This window comes from Rhinopithecus roxellana, chromosome 5, assembly GCF_007565055.1.
Source record: "Rhinopithecus roxellana isolate Shanxi Qingling chromosome 5, ASM756505v1, whole genome shotgun sequence".
In the NCBI taxonomy this organism is placed as follows: domain Eukaryota; kingdom Metazoa; phylum Chordata; class Mammalia; order Primates; family Cercopithecidae; genus Rhinopithecus; species Rhinopithecus roxellana.
The window spans coordinates 120,825,092-120,842,057 of record NC_044553.1 but is presented as its reverse complement, the minus strand read 5'-3'; the positions used below and the strand labels follow the sequence as shown (position 1 = coordinate 120,842,057).

The window sequence follows — 16,966 nt, the reverse complement described above, 5'->3', positions numbered from 1 at the left end:
CTTGTTAAAAAGTCAGATGCCTGGTACAATGATCATTATTTGCAGATGACATGATTCTAGACCTGAAAGTTTGGAGAAAATCAAATTTTAAACCACAAGAAACAAGAAGAGAAATTAGTATATGACTTAGAATTTAACACTGGGAGGCCAAGCATAATCCCAGCACTTTGGGAGGCTGAGGTGGACGGATTGCTTGAGTCCAGGAGCTGGAAACCTGTACAATATAGCAAGGCCCTATGTCTACAAAAAATTAAAACACCAGCCAGGCGTAGTGGCATATGCCTGTGGTCCCAGCTACTCTGGAGGCTGAGGCAGGGGGATCACTTGAGCCTGGGAGGTCGAGGCTGCAGTGAGCCAAGACAGTGCCACTGCACTCCAGCCTGGGCGACAGAACCAGACCCTGTCTCAAAAAGAAAAAAAAAAAAAAGATTTTAACACTGGAGATATGGCAGCCAGAGCACTTGTTCCAGCTTCCCTGTCCCAACTCAAGTTTCTAAACATGACCGAAACAACATGTATTTTAAAATCTGCAATAGGAATAGAAACTACAAAGGGATGTCCTCATTATCAGAAGTTGTGAGGACCGAATTGAACGTGAAAACTCTAGCCATAAGATATGTTCAGAAGAGAACACCTGAAGGCCGGGCGTGGTGGCTCATGCCTGTAATCCCAGCACTCTGGGAGGCCGAGGCGGGCAGATCACCTGAGGTCGGGAGTTCGAGACCAGCCTGACCACCACTGAGAAACCCCGTCTCTACTAAAAATACAAAAAATTATCCAGGCGTGGTGGCGCATGCCTGTAATCCCAGCTACTCAGGAGGCTGAGACAGGAGAATCGCTTGAACCCAGGAGGGTGTCACTGCACTCCAGCCTGGGCAACAAGAGTGAGACTCCGTCTCGGGGAAAAAAAAAACACCTGTGAAGGGAAGGAAGAAGGAAAGGAAGGGAAGGGCCCACTTAGGGACTTCGGGATGTGCTGAGTCCAGGGGAGGAGGCAGCTATAGGTGACTGGTGGGAGTAGCAAGGATTTGCTCCGCCCCTACTGCCAGGAGGCAGCAGAGGGACCTACTGGGGAAATTATTTACCCTCCAGATTAGGACACGGGGCTCATTTCCTTCATAAACAGCCCTTTATCAATAAGATAAAGCCCAACAGCGCAACAGAGAAAACAGGGGCAAGGAGAGGAGCCTGTGGTTCACAGAGAAATTCAAGTAACTAATATCATGAAAAGATTTTGGATCTCACTCATAATTAATGCTAATTAAAACAACAACAACGCTGAATAATACACATTCACCACTGGCAAAAGTTTTTAAAGATTACTAATTCTCAGGGCTGGTGAGGGTGTTGGGGAAATAGGGTTCTTCCAGCTGATGGGATGTAAATTGGAACAACCTTTCTAGAGGACAATTTGGCATCAGCTGTCAAACAGAATTACTGTTATTTTAAGACAAGGTCTTGCTTTGTCACCCAGGCTGGAGTCCAGTGGCTCTATCTCTGCTCACTGCAACCTCTGCCTCCTGTGCTCAAGCGATTCTCCCACCTCAGCCTCCTGCGTAGCTGGAACCACAGGCGCGCACCACCACACCTGGCTAATTTTTGCAGTTTTTGTAGAGAGAGGGTTTCACCATGTTGCCCAGGCTGGTCTCAAACTCTTGAGCTCAAGTGATCCACTTGCCTCAGCCTCCCAAAGTGCTGGGATTATAGGTGTGAGCCACTGCACCCAGCCTCAAACAGAATTACTAAGATCCTAGAAGAAAATATAATAAAATATTTCTATATTCTTGGAGAAGGGAAAAACCTAAGCAAGACACAAAACCCAGAAGCCCTAAAGGAAAAAAATGAACAGATTTGACCTCATAAAAATGTAAAACTTCTGTAAGGCTACAGACTATAACAAAGATAAAAGACAAATAATAGACAATATGTGCAACATGCAAAATAGCACTAAAATGCAAACAGCCCCTTCGTATCAAAGGATAAAACTTCATATTCCAATATATAAATGGTCAATGGATAAGAGCAGGCAACTTGCAAGAGAAGAAATTCAGATAGCCTGGAGTTGAGAAACGACCTTGATGCTCCCTGGGGATTGGATAAATGCAATTTTTAAAACAGACAATATCTAGAGTTGGCAAAAGGAAAGTAGTCTCCCGTCAGCTGTGAGCACTAGATGCTGTACGATCTTTCGAAGGGCCATTTGGAAGAACCCATCAACACTGCAAATGTGCAGATAAACTTCTAGGAATCTATCCTTTGGAAATACCAGCTTGGCCGGGCGCGGTGGCTCAAGCCTGTAATCCCAGCACTTTGGGAGGCCGAGACGGGCGGATCATGAGGTCAGAAGATCGAGACCATCCTGGCTAACATGGTGAAACCCCGTCTCTATTAAAAAATACAAAAAAGTAGCCGGGTGAGGTGGCGGGCGCCTGTAGTCCCAGCTACTCGGGAGGCTGAGGCAGGAGAATGGCGTAAACCCGGAAGGTGGAGCTTGCAGTGAGCTGAGATCCGGCCACTGCGCTCTAGCCCGGGCGACAGAGCGAGACTCTGTCTCGGAAAAAAAAAAAAAAAAAAAAAGAAAAAGGAAATACCAGCTCAACCCTACATGGATATGAACAAGTACAATAGGCCCCCCGCTTATCCTCAGGGGATACATTGCAAGACCTCCAGGGGATGCCTGAAACAGCTAATAGTACTGAGCGCTATATAGACTATGTTTGTTCCTATACATGCATACCTATGATAAAGTTGAATTTATAAATTAGGCACAGTAAGAGATTAACAATAATAACTAATAATAAAATAGAACAATTATAACAGTATACTGTGGTAAAACTTATGTGAATGCGGTCTCTCTCTCTCTCTCTCAAAATGCCTTATTGTACTGCACTCACCTATTTTTAGATGGTGGTTGACCGCAGGTAACTGAAACCGCAGAAAGCAAAACTGCGATGTGGAGGGACTGCTTGCATGCTCCTTTCAGACCTGTTTGTGAGAGAGTTTTAACTGGAGGGCATCTAAATAATCAGAGAGTGGGAAGAGAAAGGGGTACTCACTTTTTATAGTTTTGTATTGTTTGTGAATGTTTTCTATTTCATATGTTTTGTAATTCAGGCCAAAGGAGATAACTGACAAACAGGAAAAAATGCTATGTGTCTGACTTTCAGGAGTTTATTAGAGGGAGTGGAAATTCTACCACCTCCTATTGCTAAATCTTATTAAAATGCCCTTGAAATCAACCCAAACCAACTCTCAGGCACAGCCAGAACAACAGAGGCAGAGCAGAGCTCAGGATCCTGATTCTACACTGCCTAGTCGCTCCGGGTGGGAAGAGAAGAAGCGGACTCGCTTCCCACCATCCCCATCCCACCTTGCTGAAGAGGCTGATGTGGGGTGAGGTTTCACCATCAGTCCACAGAGGGGACTTCATGTACACAATTCATTAACATTTATTGAGCACCTATGATGTGCTAGGCACTGTTCTAGGTCCTGAGGATATGGTGATGAACAAGATCCCTGCTCTCATAGCTTACCCAGTGGGTGCCCTAAGCAGGCAATAAACAAACACATGAGCAAGATGACAAGACAACAGCAGAAAGCACTAAAGTTTTGGAGCAAAGCCATGAACTCTGTTTTGTTTTTTTGTTTGTTTGGTTTTTTTTTTTTTTTTTTGAGACAGAGTCTTGCTCTGTCATCCAGGCTGGAGTGCAGTGGTGCGATCTCAGCTCACCACAACCTCTGCCTCCCGGATTCAAGCAATTCTCCTGCCTCAGCCTCCTGAGTGGCTGGGATTATAGGCACATGCCACCATGCCCAGCTAATTTTTCTATTTTTAGTAGAGATGGGATTTCCCCATATTGGTCAGGCTGGTCTCGAACTCCTGACCTTGTGATCCGCCAGCCTCAGCCTGCCAAAGTGCTGGAATTAACGGCGGAAGCCTGGCTGATGACATTAAGCAGCTAAAGGCATGGACTGTTGAGGCCAAATAGCATCAGCTCTCTTTGGCCTCCCCAGCCTGTGGAACAGTCTTCCTATTTTGAGAATTTCCTACCTTATGAACTCACACCTGCTTATGATGGAAGCCAAAAACTTTCCCCATCTCTCTTGAAGATTGGGCACAGCATACCACTTAAGACACCACCCGTCGGCTGCTCCTGCATGAGGCTAAGTGACACTGAGAAGCAGGTGCCCGTAGTCCTTTCTGTCAGGATGACAGCAGATCCCAGAGGCAGCAGCAGAGAGAACCAGTCCAGGTAAATGACCTTCGAGCCTGGTTCTCTGATTTCCCTAAGATTTTATGAGGCACTTCCTATCCTTTAATAGGTTCCTCTGTAGCTTAAAACCAGCTAAAGAGCAGTCTGTGGCTTGTAATTAAGGACTCCTACTCATACACAAAGGGAGAAAGGCAATAATCAAATAAATTACTTTCAGATAGAGATCAGTGCTAGGAGGATGTCAGCACAAGGTGATGTAAGAGAGAGTGACAGGTGCGGTGAGGGCTACACTTGATAAGGGGGTCAGTGAAGCCTCTCTGAGGAGGTGACATTGAGCTGAGACCCAAACAATGAGAAGGAACTAGCCATAGAAAGATCTGGGCCGGGCGCAGTGGCTCAAACCTGTAATCCCAGCACTTTGGGAGGGCGAGACGGGCGGATCACGAGGTCAGGAAATCGAGACCATCCTGGCTAACACGGTGAAACCCTGTCTCCACTAAAAAATACAAAAAACTAGCCGGGCGAGGTGGCGGGCGCCTGTAGTCCCAGCTACTCGGGAGGCTGAGGCAGGAGAATGGCGGGAACCCGGGAGGCGGAGCTTGCAGTGAGCTGAGATCCGGCCACTGCACTCCAGCCTGGGCAACAGAGCGAGACTCCGTCTCAAAAAAAAAGAGAAAGATCTGGGCAAGGAGACTTCTAGACGGGGGAGCAGAAAATGTAAAGGATGAGCTTCAGATGTTGATGGATGTAGGGAGGGTTGATGTGTTTGGAGTTTAGTGCAGGTGAATAAACAGGAACATAATGAGATTGGAAAGTAGGTAGGTGTCAGTTCATGCCAGGCCTTGCAGATCATGGTAAGACACTTGGATTTTATTCTGAGGTTAGTGGGAAGCCATTGGAGAGTTTTAAATGGGACATAATATAGTACGTGGGGTAGCTAGCCTTCAAAACATCCTCCAGTGATCCTTGCGTCCTGGTATTTACACCCTTGTGTGGCCCCTCTCACATTGACTAGGGCTGACCCGATAGGATGCTGCAAATGTGATGGTATGTAACTTTCAAGGAAGATCATAAAAGACATTGTGACTCTGCCTTGGTCTCCCGAATGTCTGCCTCTGGGGAAGCCAGCCACCATGTTGTGAAGATACTCAAGCAGCCCTATGGTGAGGCACTGAGGCTTTCTGCCAACAGCCTTGTGAATGAGACATCTTGAAAGAGGATCCTCCAGCCCCAGCCAAACTTTCAAATGGTTTCAACTCTGACATCCTGACAACTTCATGAGAGGCCCTGAGCCAGAGCCACCCAAACTCCTGACCCATAAATGTGTAATGTAACAAATGTTTGTTGTTTTATGCCACTAAGTTTTGGGGCAGTTTGCTACCTCTAGCCATTGTTCCCAGCTGGTGTGTAGTCTGACTGGCAGGTACCCATACTTTATTAGTGGTTTGATATTTTGACTATCGGCCCTGAGTAGGAGGAATGACATAGAGAGGAGATAGAGTTGTGAATGAGAGGAGGCCAAATGGTGGAGTCAGAGCGAAAAGCAGCACCCTGGGGAGGGCTGAGTCACTTGTGCTGTCTGGAGGGAGGCGGAGCAAAGATCTGCAGCCCAGCTGACTGTGGTCTCAAGCTTTTCCAGCCTCCAGGCTTTCTCCTGGGTTCCTAAGTCTATATGTCCTCACTGGAAATGCCCCATGACTTGGGGTGACATGGGTGAGTTTTATTCGTCCTTCCTCCCAGAGCCATGCCAGACCTGATGCTGGAGGGCTGGGCTCTTGTCTTAGTTCCCCATCCTGGGCTGGGCCCAGGGCACCGGCCAGTGGAGGAAACTGCCTTCTCCACCTCCTACGTGCACTGATGGTCACACCTCGCCCCACATCAGACTCTCCAGCCAGGTAGGGTGGGAACAACGGGAAGCGAGCCCCCTTCTTCTCTTCCTACCCAGAGTGACTAGGGGGTGTGGATTCAGGATCCTGAGCTCTGCTCTGCCTCTGTTGTTCTGGCTGTGCCTGAGAGTTGGTTTGGGTTGATTTCAAGGGCATTTTAATAAGATTTAGCAATAGGAGGTGGTAGAATTTCCACTCCCTCTAATAAACTCCTGAAAGTCAGACACATAGCATTTTTTTTTTCCTTTTTGTCATTATCCTTTTTGGCTTTAATTACAAAACATATGAAATAGAAAACATTCACAAACAATACAAAACTATAAAAAGTGAGTACCCCTTTCTCTTCCCACTCTCTGATTATTTAGATGCCTTCCAGTTAAAACTCTCTCACAAACAGGTCTGAAAGGAGCGTGCAAGCAGTCCCTCCACATCGCAGTTTTGCTTTCTGTGGTTTCAGTTACCTGCGGTCAACCACCATCTAAAAATAGGTGAGTGCAGTACAATAAGGCATTTTGAGACAGAGAGAGACAGAGAGAAACCACATTCACATAAGTTTTATCACTGTATACTGTTATAATTGTTCTATTTTGTTATTAGTTATTATTATTATTTTTGAGATGGAGTCTCACTCTGTCACCCAGGCTGAAGTGCAATGGTGCAGTCTCGGCTCACTGCAACCTCTGTCTCCTGGGTTCAAGCAATTCTCCTGCCTCAGTCTCCCAAGTAGCTGGGATCACAGGTGCCCACCACTGTGCTCGGCTAATTTTTATATTCTTAGTAGAGACAGGATTTCACCATGTTGGCCAGGCTGGTCTCAAACTCCTGACCTCAGGTGATCTGCCTGTCTCAGCCTCCCAAAGTGCTGGAGTTACAGGCGTGAGTCACTGCACCCAGCCTTAGTTATTGTTGTTGTTCTCCTACTACACTAACTACATGGCCTGAACAGTCCACCCCTTTGGCTGCTTGACATCGTCATCCGCCGTCTTCCAACCTTGCACTCACAAACAACAGAGCCCAACAGCAAGTGGAGAGATGTTTTTCAAAAAGGAAATAGTTGTGAAAAGATTTCATGGCTTTGCTCCAAAACTTTAGGGCTTTCTGGCATTCTCTTTTCATCTTGCTCATATATTTATTCATTGCCTGCCTAGGGCACCTGCTGGGTAAGCTATGAGAGTGAGGATCTTGTTCATCACCATCTCCTCAGGACCTAGAACAGTGCCTGGCACATCATAGGTGCTCAACAAATGTTAAATTAAAGAGTTGTGCCATGAAGTTCCTTTCTATGTTTAATAGAGCTGACCTGTGTAGCCAATAGGGTATTGCAAAAATGACAGTGCATTTCATGAAGCCTCAGTTTCCATGGCTAAGTGCCTCATCCTTTGGTTATTCCCAATTTCAGATTCCAGAGAAGGGGAATATGATTGGCTCATCTCATCTGTCTGTACCAAGTCATGCCATAGATTGCCAGGTGGCCTATAAACTGGAAGCTTCAGGGAGATGTGCCTACCTACCTTAGTCAGTTAGAAGTCCCATGGCCTCTCAGACACTGTGGTTGACAAGTTTAGTATGATAGGATCACATCTTATCGGAGGAGTGATTCTAAAATCTCTATGTAAGTCTTTATCCCATACAGTCAGAGTTACTCATGAAAATTCCTCAAATTACCCATACATTTATTTATTTACTTATTATTTTTTTTTATTTTTATTCATTTTGAGATGGAGTCTCACCCTGTTGCCCAGGCTAGAGTGATCTCGCAATTACTGCAACCTCTGTCTCCTGAGTAGTTGGGATTACAGGCATGCACCACCATACCTGGCTTATTTATTTATTTATTGTATTTTTAGTAGAGATGGGGATTCTCCATGTTGGCCAGGCTGGTCTTGAACTCCTGACATCAGATGATCCACCCACCTCGGCCTCCCAAAGTGCTGGGATTACAGGTGTGAGCCACCACGCCTGGCCAAAAAACACACATCTTTAGACATGAGAGTCACAGTCCGCATAATGAGATGCTCACAGTATAAGAAGCACTTGGGAGACCCACTGAGAGAATAACAGGCTCCCATCACATCTATCTCTGCTCATTGTGGGCACACACTCTGACTAGAACGACAGGTAGACTCGCTGGCACTATTTAAATTGTCCTCTCCCCTCCCCTCCCCTCCTTTCCTCCTTCCTTCCTTTCTTCTCTTTTATTTACACATACATGCTACAAGGGTTTAAACATCCACTTGCTCTTGTTGGATTTACACATGAATTGCATGGAGGTCTGAATATAAGAGGAAGAAAACTAATCTGATCCCAGTGAGAAAGCCCTGAGTACAGATGTAAAAGAAGAAAGCAGCAAAATTGTATTTATAATCCTATTTCCTGAAATAGATCTCTCATATGAAATGTAAGGAGATTTTAGAAAACAGCTATTACCTATTCTGAGGGAAATTAGACAAGGACAGTGCAAGGGGAACTGGGTGCTTCATCATATTAGATTGTCCCTGGAAGCTGAAATGAATAGGCTTAGAGAAAACTGGATTATTAAGCAGAAGATAAACAAGAGAAACCTATGTGGCAAGTGAGGGATATTAATGGAGAGATGAAAAGTAAACAAGGGAAAATGGCAGGCATTTAGGATAAAGTGTGAAGATATAGTATGAGGGAAAAACACTTTAAGTTTCTGGATAAAATAAATCATTTTATTTATGGTGGAAGGAAATCAATAATCAAAAACTTGTTCTCTCTCACACACCACACACACACACATACACACACACACACACACACACACACCCCATTATAAAATCCTTAAGGACAAAGAGCGTGTCTATTTTCTTCACTGCTGTCTCCTCAGAACTTAAAACAGTGCCTACCTAGCATATAGTAAGCACTCAATAAATATTTGTCAAATAAATGAATGCAAGTCTTTAAAATGAACTGAGATGGGTCATCTTGTACCAATTAAAACGAGACTACCAACCCTAAGCTATCTCTTGGGGAAACTCTTAAACTTGGTACCAAAATAAAGACTTATGGCCTGGCGTGGTAGCTCATGCCTGTTAAACCCAGCACTTTGGGAGGCTGAGGCAGGTGGATCACCCGAGGTCAGGAGTTCGAGACCAGTCTAGCCAACATGGTGAAACCCCGTCTCTACTAAAAATACAAAAATTAGCTGGACGTGGTGGTGCATGCCTGTAATCCCAGCTACTCAGGAGGCTGAGGCATGAGAATTGCTTGAACCCGGGAGTGGGAGGTTGCAGGGAGCCAAGATGGCATCACTGCACTCCAGCCTGGGCAACAAGAGCGAAACTCCGTCTCAAAAAATAAATAAAGACTTCTCCCAAATTTCGTGCAGAAAAAATTCAAACTTAGATGATTTCCGAAGATCTTAATAATCAGGACAACCTTGAACTTCACATGCAACACTCAATGCCTGAGACAATGGAGTGAAAGCCACCAGATCATTAAGGGAAGTGTTCCCCAGGACTCTTGAAGCCAGCCCTGATGTTGGCCACTGGAAAAGACAATCAAGGAAAATTTCTGACCTTTGGTGAAACACAAAGACTAAAGGACCCCTGTGCTGCCTGTGATGTGATTTTGAGGAAGAAGAAAAAAAAAAAAAAAAAAAAAGGCCAGGTGTGGTGGCTCACGCCTGTATTCCCAGCACTTTGGGAGGCCCAGACAGGAGGATCCCTTGAGCTCACGAGTTCAAGACCATCCTGGGCAATATGGCAAAACCCCCTCTCTACAAAAAAAAAAGAGAGAGAGAGAGAGAAACAGCCGGGTGTGGCGGCATGTGTCTGTGGTCCCAGCTACCCTGGAGGCCGAGGCGAGGGGATCGCTTGAGCCTGGGAGGTGGAGGCTTCAGCGAACCAAGATCACGCCACAGCACTCCAGCTTGGGCCACAGCACTCCAGTTTGGGCCACAGAGCAAGATTGTCTTAACAAAACAAAACACAACAAAACAAAACAAAAAAAACTAAAGGAACCCCCCTGGCCCGGTGCCTCTGGCCCTTAGGTCCTGATGGGGGAGTCCGTCAGTCAATGCATGGGTGAGCAAATGAGTGAAGAAGCAACGCCAGCACAGCGCTGGCCCGGATCTAAATTGGCGGGAAGGTGGGGCCGCTGGGGAGGTGGCAGCGCAGCCCCGAGCTGGACTTGGCAGACCCCTCGGCCTGGCCGGCGCCTGAGGACCCTAGGATCACAGCGTGCGGCTGGGGTGGGACAGGGCCGGGCAGCTCCCCCTGCAGAGCTGGGTCAGGGCCTTGTTGTGGCCGGGGGAGCGGGCGCGAGGGCGAGCAGAAAGAGCAAGACCCCCGGAGCCCGGCACAGCGCCCCTCACCACCGGGAAAGGCGGCTGGGCCAGACCGGGCTCCTGCATCCCCCAACCACGGAGCGTGCAGCCGGCCCAAACTCCCAGCGGCCTCCGGCTTCCAGGTGAGCAGCACCGGAAGGGATCGGCGTCGCGTCCTCCCCGCCGCTGGGGACTCCCCGCCGCTGGGGCCTCCTCAGCCCCGTCCCCGCCGCTTCACGCCCTCCGCGTGGAAGGACGGGGGTCCGGGGACCTCTGCAAACGGCTGATACCCCGAAGCCCGGCTCCTCCGCCACGCTCTCCCTCCCCGGCGCTTCGGCGGCGCGGCCGCTTCCGGCACTGAGGACGCCCCGGGCTCCAGCGTTCAGCCTGCGTTTGTGGACACCCGCGATGCGCAGGAGGTTGGACAGGACCGCCCCAAACCTGCGTCGTGGGGCTTCGCCCTCCTGAGATCACCCAGGCAGCCTGTGCGCGGCCCCACTACATCGCCTGAGGCGACACCGCCTGAGCGCGTTCAGAAAATAGGCAGTACTTTTATTTTTATTTTTATTTTGAGACAGGGTCTCCCTTTGTCGCCCAGGCTGAAGTGCAGTGGCGCGACCTTGGCTCACCACAGCCTGGAACTTCCAGACTCAAGCCATCCTTCCGAGTAGGTGGGACTACAGGCTCACGCCACCACGCCCGGCTAATTTCTGAAGTTTCTGTAAAGATGAGGTCTCACTACGTCGCTCAGGCTGGTGTTGAGCTCCTGAGCTCAAGCGATCCTCCCGCCTTGGCCTCCCAAAGTGATGAGATTACAGGCGTTAGCCACTGTGTGCGGCTGGTAGTACTTTTTGTACCTTGGGGACAAAAATAAAAACCCAGTCGCTTAAGTGGCACTCCTACAGCAGCAATGACTTAATAACTGGAGATAGAAAAAGAAAAAAAGAAAAAAATACTGGTGTCTGAACAAAGAGACATACTTAGAAAATTGTATTATACTGACTGACATGCCTAATTCCCATCCCTTGTGGGGCGTGGGGCGAGGAACACTGACTTCCCACCTCCGAAACCCCCCAAAATGATATAAATGAGCAGAACAGACCCAAAACAGCAGCCCTAGCTCCCATCATTCCCAAGCAGTTTGCTGACTGACTCACCCAGCATTTCCTAGATGCAAAGAAGAGCCCCTTCCATCAGGTGAAGAAGAAAAGGGGGTCTGGGCACTGTGACTCACGCCTGTCATCCCAGTGCTTTGGGAGGCCGAGGTGGACGGATCACTTGAGGTCAGGAGTTCAAGACCAGACTGGCCAACATGGTGAAACCCCATCTTTACTAAAAACACAAAAAAATTAGCCGGGCATGGTGGCGCCTGAGGCAGAAGAATTGCTTGAACCTGGGAGGCGGAGGTTGCAGTGAGCCGAGATTGTGCCACTGCACTCCAGCCTGGGCGACACAGTGAGACCCTGTTCAAAAAAAAAAAGAGAGAAGAGGAAGAAGAAGAAAGGGGGGGTGTTTAGGGGGGTTTATCTGAGGGTGGCCAGGCAGCTTCTGGAATCTGCACTGAGGAGCAGCCAGGCCTGCGGGCAGGGACGCCCAGGGGCAGCCAAAGCAGCCCCAGCCTTGCCTTCCTGTCTGTCTGCGCCGCTGTGCTCGGTGGCATCTTTTTTCGACTCACTGTGTCCCTGTTTCTGTTTTTCCGTCTTGCCGTCACTTGAATCCCCTGTTTGTCTCCAACTGTCCTTGCCTCAGGACAAAAATCTCTTCTCCCTGTTTCCCCAGCTTGCCTACTTTTCCCCTCTCCCCACTGTGCAGAGCTGCTCCCTCACCTCTGCTGAAACACGTGGGTCTTTCCATGATCCGAACAAGGCTGGTGATTACACTAACTTACCCTGTCTCTGGATGTCCCCATCCAGATCCCCAGGGCAGACTGAACCCATCTGGGGCACTTCCACACAGGGGCAGCTGCCCCCTCTGTCCTGTGGTTGTGAGAGCACGTGGGGTTGGAATGGGGACACAGTCCACTCTTGGGAGTGGCAATGGGTGTGAGAATTCTGAGATAAAGGGCAAAACCTGGGGACATACCTCAAAAAAAGGCTTCTAGTTAGGGCAGTGAAACTACTCTGTATGATACATCCATACTCTGTATGGATGCAAGTCATTGTACATTTGTCCAAACCCACAGGATGTGCAACAGCAGAGTGAACAATGTATGCTGTCGACTCTGGACAATGATGATGTGTAGGTTCATGGATTGTAACAAATGGACTGCTCTGAGGGGATGTTAATCATGGGGGAGGCTGGCAGGGAGTACACCGGAACTCTCTGTACCTTCCTTTTTGCTGTGAACATAAACCTGGTCTAAAAAAAAAATAAGTCTTAAAAAAAAACTTTAGCTGGGTGCAGTGACTCATGCCTGTAATCCCAGCACTTTGGGAGATTGAAGTGGGTGGGTCGCTTGAGCCCAGGAGTTCAAGATCAGCCTGGGTAAACAAAGTGAGACCCCCATCTAATTAAAAAATTAGCCAGGCATGGTGGCACATACCATAGTCCCAGCTACTTGAGAGGCTGAGGTGGGAGGACCACCTGAGTCCAGAAGGTCAAGGCTGCAGTGGACTATGATCACACCACTGGCACTCCAGCCTGGGCGACAGGGAAGACCTTGTCTCAGAAAAAAAAAAAAAAAAAAAAAAAAAAAATTTCAAGGACCGGGAGCGGTGGCTTACACCTGTAATCCCAGCACTTTGGAAGGCCGAGGTGGATGGATTGCCTGAGTTCAGGAGTTTGAGACCAACCTGACCAACACAGTGAAACCCCGTCTCTACTAAAAATATAAAAATTAGCCGAGCATGGTGGCACGTGCCCTGTAATCCCAGCTACTTGGGTGGCTGAGGCTGGAAAATCACTTAAACCCAGGAGGTGGAAGTTGAAGTGAGCCAAGATCACGCCATTGCACTCCAGCCCTGGGCAACAAGAGCGAAACTCCATCTCAAAACAAAACAAAAAATTAAGTTTTCCTTAAAACTAACAAGAAAATAAAAGGCTTCTATGTTAAGGAAACCTCACAAAAAGAGGTGATCCTGGAAATCCTGCAGAAAAACCTGAATGTAACTCTCCTAATGCCTTGTGCTCCCTTTTGCAGATTTTACAAATATATAAAAATATATGTACATTCCTAAGGCTTAAAGATAAATTTCACATGTGACTGTGAAATGAGATCGTAAAAAGATGTTTCTGTTCTATATGATTCAGTGTGAAAGGCTTTCTAAATGCAGTATGTTGCATTAGTATCTTCATACAGTCTCTTCCCGACATCAAGATTCTATGCTTATATATCATGCATTAACATTACTGAAAATCTACGTAAAAACTTGGCCCAGGAAGAACCTAATTCAAATATGCAGTTTCCTTGATTTAATATGGCCAAGATTTTGCCAAAAAAATTCTACATGTTTTCAGAGACAGCTCTGGGAACCGAGCCTTTTCTGTCGCTCTTTCTCAAGACACTCCCTTTGAACTCAGTGAAGGACCAGGAAGGTACATCACCAGCCAAGAGAGACCATCTCTGGAAGACACAGCTGCTTAGATGTGGGGCCAGTGATAATCGATAGATTTCTTCTTCTAGATGCTTTCTCTTTTTTTGAGACATGTTCTGGCTCTCTCTCCCAGGCTAGAATGCAGTGGCATGATCTTGGCTCATTGCAACCTCTGCCTCCTGGGCTCAACTGATCCTTTCACCTCAGCCTCCCAAGTAGCTGGGACTACAGGTGCACACCACCAAACTGGGCTAATTTTTTTGTTGTTGTTAACTTCTTTGTAGAGACGTGGTTTCACCATATTGCCCAGTCTTTCTGAATGTTGAATAAACCTCAAAAGAGAAATGGCAGCATTTGCTTCTATGTAGAAACTAAATGTGGCAAAATTCTCCCATCCTGAATCACAAATTAATTGTTCAAATGGCTATTTCTCATACAAGGTGTTAGGCAGTTCTCTCATTTCCAGGGATTTTCATGAAACCATGGTTTGCCTAGTTTCTGTTTTGTTTTTGTTTTTGTTGTTGTTTGTTTGTTTTCTAAGAGACACGGTCCTGCTCTGTCGTGCGGACTGGAGTACAGGGCACAATCATGGCTTACTGCAGCCTTGAACTCGTGGGTTCAAGCGATCCTCCTGCCTCAGCCTCTTGAGTAGATGGGACTATAGGCACGTGCCACTGTGCCTGGCTAACTTTTTAACTTTTTTGTAGAGATGGCGTCTCACTATGTTGCCCAGGCTGGTCTTGAACTCCTGGCCTCAAGAGATCCACTGGGCTTGGCCTCCCAAAGTGCTGGGATTACAGGCATGAGCCACCAGACCTGGCCTGCGTCTAGTTTCAAATTGTGCTCTGAGAGTCCCAGGGATGGGCTGGAGCTGCCCTCCTACCCCACACATAACAGCTCTGATTTGATCTATTTTAGTTATTTTCCTAATGTAGTTGTTGTTTGATTAGTTATACATTAAACATCAGTTATATAGCAACAGCCCCCTAATCCAGCCCTGTAGTTGTCAAACTCTTGGGTTTTTAAAAATATTTGCATCTGTAATTCTAAACAATAAAGCTTATATGTGTATTGATTTTTTCAATTTGAACCACCATCTACTGACTTCAAACTTCCTACTCTGAAAAATGGAGACTAAGCTCTCTGATCACACCTCACTACACCTATACACAAACACACCATTTCCCCCTGCTGATCTTCCCCAGAGAGTTACATCACAATGTTAAAAGAAATCAAAAGTGTTTGTTTGTTCGTTTGTTTGTGTATTGAGACCCAGTCTTGCTCTGTCACCCAGGATCGAGTGCCATGGTGCGATCTCAGCTCACTGCAACCTCCGACTCCAACCTCCGCCTCCCAGATTCAAGCGATTCTTTTGCCTCACCCTCCTGAGTAGCTGGGATTACAGGCGTTGGTCACCGCGCCCAGCTAATTTTTTGTATTTTCAGTAGAGACGGGGTTTCACCATCTTGGCCAGGATGGTCTGGAACTCCTGACTTCGTCATCCACCCGCCTCAGCCTCCCAAAGTGCTGGGATTACAGGCGTGAGTCACCGTGCCCAGCCCTCAAAAGTGTTTATATCATGATGACTGTAGAAGGTACTATTCACCCTGCCCATGATAGGAAGAATGCCTAACTCCAAGTGTGGGATCAGGCGCAGATTTCCAGAAGTTAACAGATAAAGTGAGACTTGAAGAACACGTCTAGGGTAGCAAGGAGACAGGGGAGCTTGGGTGGAAGGGCATTTGGGGAAGTGGAGGCATGAGGGAAACTGAGAGGCGCTCAGTGGGAGGGGCTGGAGGGGTGGGGAGCAGGGGAAGACGCCGAGGAGTTCAGTGCAGAGCAGTCGTCAGATCAAATTTGCATTGGGGAACATGCCTGTGTGGTGCCTGATGAACACGGACACAGGGGTGACTGGGGATACAGCTGGGCCTACCGCAGCTGAGCCCCGTGTGTGAGCTGTCAGCAAGTTCAGGGTAGTCCTCTGGCAAGAAGTGTCACTTGCCAGAAGTCAGAGGCCACCGGACCTGGTTGGATGGGGATGCCAACCATGAGAGTAAAGGAGAACAGCCCAGGCTGGGCGCAGTGGCTCACATCTGTAATCCCAGCACTTTGGGAGGCTGAAGCGGGCGGATCACCTGAGGTTGGGAGTTCGAGACCAGTCTGACCAAAATGAAGTATTTAGTCTCTACTAAAAATACAAAATTAGCCCAGCGTGGTGGCGCATGCCTGTAATCCCAGCTACTCGGGAGGCTGAGACAGGAGAATCACTTGAACCTGGGAGGTGGAGGTTGCGGTGAGCTGAGATCATCCCATCACACTCCAGCTCTGGGCAACAAGAGCGAAACTCTGTCTAAAAGAAAAAGAAAAAAAAATAGGACAGCCCAGTGCCCAGTTTAGAAGGGAGAAAGATGAGTTCTCATCTGGGCATGTTGAGTTTCAGATGCCTGTGGGAGCTGTGGAGCTGAAGCTGGGGAGAAAAAGGCAGGGAACAAGGTGGAGAAATATATTTTTTTAAATTAGTAGTTGGCTGTAAAATTTCTGTTAAAAAATTGGCTTTGTGTGGGAAAAAAATCATGCTGAGAGCTTGCTTTGGAAGGTGAAATGCCCACTTCTGGAGGGCCAGGTCATCAACAGAGCTCAAGATTCAGAGGAGGGAAGATGCTTCAGACAATAGGGAGGACTTCGGAGCTGCGGCAGCAAAATGAAAGGTAAAGTGGGAGAGGAGCTGAGGTGGAGGCAAGAAGCAAGATGGCAGAGGCTGCGCCAGTCCTGATAAGGCCCCTGCCTAGACAACCGAGGCTGCGCCAGTCCTGGTAAGGCCCCTGCCTAGACAACCGAGGCTGCGCCAGTCCTGGTAAGGCCCCTGCCTAGACAACCGAGGCTGCGCCAGTCCTGGTAAGGCCCCTGCCTAGACAACCGAGGCTGCGCCAGTCCTGGTAAGGCCCCTGCCTAGACAACCCCCAAGACCTCTGACGAAGTCTGATGACTGGCAGTGGGGTGTGATTAAATATTGTGGGGAACCAAAGACAAAGTTGAGTTTTCCTT

At 47.8% G+C, this 16,966-nt stretch overlaps 1 long non-coding RNA gene across 1 annotated transcript; it reads left to right on the top strand.

Annotated features, from left to right (window-relative positions):
* Window positions 1-5,352: 5,352 nt before the first annotated feature.
* On the top strand, window positions 5,353-10,059 carry LOC104679273. Its single transcript, XR_750304.2, has 3 exons — window positions 5,353-5,927; window positions 6,498-6,588; window positions 9,450-10,059. It is a non-coding gene; the product is annotated as an uncharacterized LOC104679273 (long non-coding RNA).
* Window positions 10,060-16,966: the final 6,907 nt, after the last annotated feature.